At 38.6% G+C, this 8,737-nt stretch overlaps 1 long non-coding RNA gene across 1 annotated transcript; it reads left to right on the top strand.

Moving 5' to 3' along the window:
* Positions 1 to 3,934: 3,934 nt before the first annotated feature.
* On the top strand, positions 3,935 to 6,673 carry LOC111865621. The gene is made up of 2 exons (XR_002843000.1): positions 3,935 to 4,122; positions 6,481 to 6,673. It is a non-coding gene; the product is annotated as an uncharacterized LOC111865621 (long non-coding RNA).
* The last annotated feature ends 2,064 nt before the right edge of the window (positions 6,674 to 8,737 follow it).

Here is an 8,737-nt window from a genome sequence, read left to right as displayed (position 1 = left end):
TACATGGATCTTTTACTGGTCTTATTTTTCCATTTATTTTCATTAAACCTATGATCGGATCCTTCTTTATTTTCATCAGTATTACGAACTGATTTAGAAGACTGATTGCTCTTTAATTTTTGCCTATGCTGATTGTTATGATTCTTATTGTTCGCCTTATCCTTACCTCTGAACCAACAGTTTTTGTTTATGTGGCCTAGCTTACCACAAATTTGACATTTTGCTGGTTTATGTTTAATCTTACCTTTGGACAGAAAGGCTGAATCTGAATTTGCATTTTTACCAAATTCAGCGTCTTGCAATAGCTTAGATTTTATGAGCTCAGTAGTCAGAGTTACGTTGGAGTTTTCAAGTGCCATACGCATGGGATAATACTCTGTAGTTAAACCCTTTAACAACAATGCAGCTAATAGCTCATCATCTATTTTTTTGTCCATTGAGACTAGTCTGAGATTTACTGACATTACAGCATTAACATATTCCTGCATGCTTTTATAGTCGTCAAGTTTCAAAGAGCACAAATCAGTTAAAATACTTATCCAACTATTGACTCCCTGATCTTTGAATAATCTTTCCAACGCGTCCCAGGCTTCCTTTGCTGTTGCTGTCTGGACGACGTAATATTTAACTTGGACCTCCAATGTCAGACAAATGATGGCTCTAGCTTTCTCGTCCTTTTGTTTCTTGATGGATACAGGCGTTGTGTCTTCTGCAGGATATCCTTAGACTGCTGACCACACAGTTTCAATCATTAGAATATTTTGAATATCGAAGCACCATTCTCTATAATATTCGCGTCCTTTGAGCCTATCAATATTCGTGAAGGGCTTCGAAGTGGCTATGATGAAACTTGTTTCTTTGTCTTGATAGCGGCGTCAGTCTGAAAGATCACTTTTAAATAATACTTTTCACTTCTATACTTTTTACACTTATCAGTGATACGATCCTGGGCCCATAACCTGTTATTTTTGTTACTTCCATGTGGATCGAATGATAAGTGAGAATCAGTGTTCACTCTACTCCTGCTTTATTAAGACACTGAAATTTGTCAGAGTCAGAGTCAGAGTTACATTGCAACTGACGGTCAGTCAGTAAGTCTTGGTGTCGAGCCCCATTTGGGGCTCATGACCAGATATTAATTATTATCGTTTGACAGTTACGGCCTTGTTTCTTTGGGGCACCTTCTCTGACGAGAGGACGGGTCTGTCTTTTGTATATGCTGCTGGCTCTTGCCAGCACAGTCTTCCTCAGGTCCAAGATCCGTGGGACTCGTGACCATAATTTACTGTCTCAGAACTGAGACTTGAGAGAGAGAGAGAGAGAGAGAGACATACACACACACACACTTACGGATCACCTTCAGAGGGAACATCAATACTTATTCGGAAACCACCATCACAATATGTGTTCTGATTGTTAATTTACATACACACATAATGCCTGGAATACACAATGTACACAATATTCAACTTTTCACAATCACAGCAGCCTTCCTGGTATTAAAACTTTTAAAGTGTTCAAAAAATTTAGCTTACCTGGACTTAAATATATTTAATAGACACAGACAAATAGAACTGGAAATATACAGAAAACCCACGACGTGCCACCCTAAAGAACAAAAATTGCCAGCATATAAAAATTGGATACACAGACTTCTTACACTACCCCTTGAGGAAAATGCTAAAAACAAGAATCAAATACTATTATTAATATAACACTAAATAATGGCTATAGAAAGGAAGACATCACACATCTGTATAACAAACTTAAGCAGAAGATGGGTAACCCAGATAATAAATACGAGAAGGAACAAAATGGGTCACTTCTACTTATACAGGAAAAACATACGAAAACTCACAAAACTATTCAAAAACACTAACATAAGGGCAGTCTTCAAAACAGCCAACACAATAGATAAACTAATAAATGAAAAACGAGAAATAAACCCCTGCGAACAAAGTGGGATATAGGAGATAACATGCCAAAGTTGCCAAAAACACTGAAATTTGATACAGAAGTACGCCTTATATACAGATACAGGCTTATAACCATAGTAACACATAACAATATAAAGGTACTGTTGTTTCACACGAAACTGTAGTTACACGTAACAGTAAACAAGACATAACCTAGTTCTTAAATTGTTTACTATGATGTTGCCAACTCTAACATTATATTTCAGTATTTGAGAGTAGCCAACATAACACCAAACATGAGTAGGGCACCATCGTTTATGGTTATGAAACAAATGCTTTAGCGTAGCCCCAGATTACAGGCGAAATGAAAATATAACACGCAAATTCTTAAAACATTATGTGTATAGGCTCATAGCCTACACTCTCCTGAGGTAAGAGGAAAACCCATTCTAAATACAAATACGTCTGGTGCTTAAGTGGCTCAATAATGGCTGCATTTCGTATATACAGCTTAACTTACCACTGTACTTTTTTCCCATCCTTCCGAATTCCATATCCTGTTCACTTTACCACGCTTTGGCATTATTGTAATTTCAAATGAAAATGTCTACACTTTATTCACCACACTTCTTCGTTGTAACACACGCTGACTCACACACAGCTCAACCGGCCTTTTATACATTTCCCTGTTTTGCCTGTTTTGTCACAGTGGCAAGCATCGAGAGATCAGGAGGATCGGGACTGAGCACGAGTGGGCACCTGACCACATACCGATCACAGACCATCAAAGACTGCCCAGCTGGCTGCAGGTGGTTGTGCTGTTAAGTCACCGGTTTGAGGGGGTGGGGGCGAAGTTGAGCGCCTCCTATGCTCTTATAAAAATATCGCGCTGTTGCCACTTCGCGGGAAACACGTAATTGTTTCGCTTATCTGATTCCAAGGTCAGCCCTACGCGCCGGTCGCGCTTTACTCCCCAGGAAAATTATTTAATTAATTCCTTGTACTCATTTCTGTTAGAGGCTGAGCCAGCCTCCTACCGATAGCTGCCGGGGGATATTTCTTCCGGGGTAAAGCGGCCGGCGTGTGAAACTGATCACGCACCTCTGTCTAGTGTCCAGTTAAAAATATTGAAGACATCTCCACTCCCACATACTTGTTAATGGCGTTGTGCTTAATTAACTAAATAACAAAAGTGACAACTTGCCTCTATTATTTGCTTTCCAACACTTTCCATTATGCTGTGCGTGGATTTGCTACTTGCCACGGCTCAACTTTGCTCCTTGCCCTCGCTGCTGTCGTATAACTACTAATGACACAACCACCAAACACCTCCACAGGCTCCACATCACTGTCACAGATGACTGGCTGGCGCGCTCTATTTTACGGATATTCAAAACATGAAATATTTCAGTGCGGCTTTTTGATATATATATATATATATTGTAACGTGTTGCGTTACTGAATACGCCGTAGAGATCGTTAATTGGTTATTTAACAACCTACAAATCACGGCTATAATTAATTATAACACAGTTGCGGGTTTCCACACTTTACAAACCCTACAACCAAAGTCTTCACGTACTAATAACGCGGGAGCTATACAAATCTCCCTGAATTACACACTCCAAATATAACTGTACTACAGCACTCACTAAGTCTCGAAAGCACACAATAAGTCTTCCGCTCGCTGGCTTCTTAGTTATCGCACACTCGCAGGCTGCTACCTTGAGGACTGTTGATAACACACTGACTCTCGCTTGCTGCTCAGCCGGCTTTTATTCCGTTCGCTGTTGCTAGGGTCGCCCGCCACGTCACAGTAGGAAGCGGTGCCGCGTCAGCGTGTTTTCGTATAGCCTAGCAACGCTGTTACATCGCGCCGTCTTACGTCACGGCGCGTTGCGCGTTACGTCACCGCGGAGGGGGGGGAGGGAGCGCTACGTAACCGAGACGTACCGCTGGGGAGGTATGGGTCCTCCGTTGCGCAATATGACACAATATATATATATATATACACATAACGTGTAACAGTGTAAATATGTTTAACAGTTGAAAAATGCCGTCTTCTGGGAGGTGGGGCCGTGTAGATCTTGGGTGAATCGACATTTCAGAGGAACGTATCGCCTCCATCTTCAGGGTACAGACATATGAGCGAAGGGGAACCAGCGTGAGCGGCTGCAACAGTCATTTCTTCAACCGTGATCTTCTGGTAACATAGTTTGCTACTGTCAGTATTATTACAACCCTAGACTTACAACTCTTTAATGAACCGTCACAACACAGCAAATAGTAAAACATCAAAGTCAGCCTACAGCTGTGGCTTTGCTACATCTTTCGGCCACTATCGGCCATCATCAGGCAAATATATATCAACAAAAATCTACCATTTAACTGCAATCATAAAATGGATATAACACTGTTAATCGTACAATTTTAAAATTTCTTATGTAAAAATACAAAAGTTCAGATTATATAACAATTACAAATTGGAAGTATTATAACAAAATAAAATATTAACGATGTTTTCAAAAACATTGAATCAGTCGTTAGATATACTTTGTGTGCATTTCCATAGACAGTAGGGAAATTCGATATTACTTTATATAGAAGATTTTAAGAAAGGCCCATGGTGTAGCAATTAATGAATTGTGTAATGCTGCCTCATCATTAAGAAGAATTGTCCGTATAGCATGGAAAGCAAACAACGACAACAAAGAGTCGTTCTTTGCTTTACATGCAATACAGACAATTCTTCTTAATTGTACGATTAATAGTGTTATATCCATTTTATAATTGCAGTTAAATGGTAGATTTTTGTTGATATGTATTTGCCTGATGATGGCCAATAGTGGCCGAAACATGTAGCAAAGCCACAGCTGTACGCTGACTTCGATGTTTTACTATTTGCTGTGTTGTGACGGTTCATTAAAGAGATGTATATTGTAGCACAGCAGGATGCATGAAATTAAAACCTTAGACATGTTATGCATTGGTCCCCTCGGTCTTCCTACCCGTACCAAGTCGCTATCCCTCCTGCCACCCCCAAAAGTCTGCGAGAGATGGAATGATCCGTCTGCAGTCTTGCCTGTTACGTCACGGCGGGTGGGGGCTGAGTTGCCACTTCGCGCAAGCCACCTGCGACTCTAATTCCAAGGTCATCGCAATGTCACGTCACAATATCAGTTTGAACTAATGAGAGTAAGACACAATTCCATGCCATGCATGCCAATATTTTTCCTTGTACTCGAAAAACTATTCAGGCAATTTTTCTTTTACCGAAGTTGAAACAGGTGTGGGCGGAACACAATCGAGTACACTTTATTTATTTGAGCCTTCCATAAAGCCTGTTTAACAGAAGGCGGTTACCGTTTATATTCGAAGACCAGTTGTAACGGTCATGTTAATTTTACTGTAGGGCAGAAATAGAAACTTTATATTACAGGTATTCAAAACTCTTCCATAATAGTATACAGCATATATAAAAAGTGTTTCTGTGAATGTATGAGATATATATAATGATTAATGACATTAAAATAGCAGTAGAGGCGTGATGTAATGGTTAGCATGCTTGCCTTGGGAACTGAGGGTTCAGGTTCAAATACTGATTATAATTTTTTTTTTTTTAATTTTATGAGTATGATTCCATTCCTACATTTTGTGTTCACTTTTATTCATTATACCTTCACATCAAATGGGTTGGCAGGGCACCAACACTGTAGACTCATATTCTACAGGTTCTCATTTCAGATAAGTCCATTTGCTCCTCAGAAGATTGATACATAGATCACTACCTAGGGATCCACATACTGACAAATACTTGCTGCTTCTCAGAATTGTAATCCTCATGTTTAAAAGTAAACACAAAATTGTATCAGTATCATAACAAAATGAACATATCATAAGCAGCTAAAATTCTGTAAAATTGTGGGAATATTAGTAAATTAAAAATCATGCAGTATAACTTGGCAATTGTGTCATATTTATAGCAATTTACCTTTGAAATTTCAATGTGATGGGACAAGTAATATAACACTGAAACTAATTCAAGAACGTTTTGTAATAGGTTGAGAACATTTTTAATATAGTTTGGAAGTTTGTTCATTCCTTATGAAACACATTTTGTGTCTGATATTTAGAACATTTCACAAAAGAGGAATGAATCGGTGAAAGTATTTAGAATATGTAAGGAAGTAGGAATTCTTGGAAGAAGAAAGCATTGCAGTGCTACTGGTATATGATGTTTTATCTGCACTGAATTTTTCAGCAAGAAGTATATTTAATCACGCTATCAGTGGCACTGTATATGTAACCAGGAGCTGAATTTCTGTATAACCCTGACTCTCTGATAATTTGAGAAGAGCTCAAATGAGCATCTTTACATGATAACCTGATATAAAACTAACAAAAGATGAATATACAGATATTTGAACTTACGCTGTGCCTGGAGTTAGTTATTTCTACTGAATTTCTTATTTTTTTAACTATTGTCAGTGGATCATACAAGTCAGTATATGAGATATTTTTAGTTCAGTGTTAAATTGAAAATCGTACTTCACCGCTACTTCAGCAGGTGCTGGAGACGCGGAAACTTACCGGGAACAGCAAAGTGAATTTCAAGGGGGTTACACAGAAGCCTTATTTCTGTGGAAGAGTATTGAACCTTTGTACCAGAAGCTGCACGCCTTTGTGTCCAAACAACTCTCCAGGCACTATGCTTTTCTCAGGTCTACAAACAGCACTCATTCCTGTTCATCTTCTAGGTAGGACAGAACCTTAGGGTAAACATATCTTTCCATAGTAATCTAAGATGTCCCAGCTTGCAAACATATGCACTAGTAGTTAATGAAATTGTACTAAACAAATTGCTTATCTCAGCTACGGACATAGCTCTTTCAATGCATGACTAATATACCTAACCGAAAAAAAACTAATTTGCTGTCATATTCACCCACCCATACAACTTCCTGACTGATAATGAAATAGCAGACCCAAGAATTAACGAACCAGCAGGCTGGTAGTTTTCATCATAGTTTCAATGTTGACGTTTATAAGCTGATTGTCTTTATTAATTTTCATAACTACATCCTTCCTTGTGCTAATTTTCATATCAAAGTTTCATAATGTTTATATCCTTGAAACAGTGTCATGCACATAAACCATCACCTTATAACATAAAAGTGCTTTCTGAATGTTCACATTTATAAGTGTCACATTTCAACCAGTGTTAAGTGTACCAGGGAATAACTGCTTTATGCCGTTATTTTCATTGTTGTTTTTTGAAAATATGCTGTGTTCTTAACACTTTGTGGACTGGCAATTTAAATATTTAAATCACCCTGCGGACCGGCATTTTTATACCTACTACCTTAACTCGTGCACTGTTCACTTTAAAAATTAATATAAAATCTCCTAATTAATTTTATGAACTAAAATTTTTTGAGAACACTTACCAATGCTTCTAGAAGTGCTTGAGGCTGTGATATTTCTCAAAACATTACACAAAACTTGCAAATGTAGGCAGTCCTACTCCTTTTCTTGTGAATTGCGCAAACACGGCATTGTCTAGAAGGCAACATTTCTGCATATCACCCGAGAGTCGCCCAGGGGGGTCAAAATGAGGCCTGCGTGGGGTGGGAGTAGATGGCCTCGGTTGTACTAAGACTGTGTCTGCCGCCGTGTGGTCTGTAGCCCAGGCTTTTGCCACATTCAGCAGAAATGCCTTGTATTTCAATTTTGAATGAGGGTTTAGATTTTTGAAAACCAAAAATGAATTGAAAATGGCACAATTTATAAGCCACAAGGCAACTTTCTTTGTCCACTTTACTGTTTTCCGAGGAAGAGAATAATAGGCCAAGTACTGATCGGCTCTATCAACTCCCTTCATGAACATATTATACTCGGAAATACGAACAGGCTTCTTTACCTGTCCATGTCTCCTTTGAACATCAACCATGCTCGAATTGTGAATTGTGGAAATCATATTCACAACAAGAGTATCCCTCCAGGACTGAAGAAGAATATCCCCCTTCCTCCTGAATGTGGTTTCACCACGTTTCAGGGATTTACATTCCTCTTTCAGATCTGGAGGAAGGCCTCTGTTCACCCTAATTGTTCCACAAACAAGTACTTTTCTCAAAAATAGGTGTTCTGCAGTTGCCACACTGTTATAATAATTGTCTTGATAGACATGGTAATTTTGATCAAGCTAGGGTTCAAAAACCGAAAGAATAGTTTCTTTCCTTCACCAGAATAAATTTCTAAACTTCCAATATAGCCTGAAGTGCTTTCAGTAACTACATGAACAAGTAAGCCATACTTTGTAAGTTTCCCAGGATTATATGTTCGCATATGAAGCCTTCCCCTCCAAAGAATCACAGATTTGTCCAAAGACAGTTGTTGGTTTGGCTTATAAACTGTCTGAAATTTCTGAATGAAAAAGTTCAAAATAAGGGCTGAATTTTGAAAAGCCTGCTTGTTGACTGTGATTGCAGTTCATTATCATTGAAATGCAAACACCACCAAATTTGCTCAAATCTCTTATGGCTCATTAGTTTGCTGAAAATTTGAATTTCTAAAAATGGATCTGTTGACCAATACTCTTTCAGATTATCTCTCCTTGTATGGCCCATTAGAAAGATAATTGCAAAAAATTTTCTCATTTCTGCTGAAGTGACATCCACCCACTTCATTGCCTTATAACTTCTGTCATAATGTTCACGGTGTTGGAGATAGTATCTGTTAGTTTCCTGACATAGCATGTCAAAGAAACTATCTCCAAAAAACAGTTCCACTACTTCAGACACTTGCGTTGGGTCTGATGGAAT

Source organism: Cryptotermes secundus, unplaced genomic scaffold (assembly GCF_002891405.2).
Source record: "Cryptotermes secundus unplaced genomic scaffold, Csec_1.0 scaffold2405, whole genome shotgun sequence".
Classification (NCBI taxonomy): Eukaryota; Metazoa; Arthropoda; class Insecta; order Blattodea; family Kalotermitidae; genus Cryptotermes; species Cryptotermes secundus.
The sequence above is the reverse complement of the archived record's forward strand: the minus strand, read 5'-3'. Positions and strand labels throughout refer to the sequence as shown.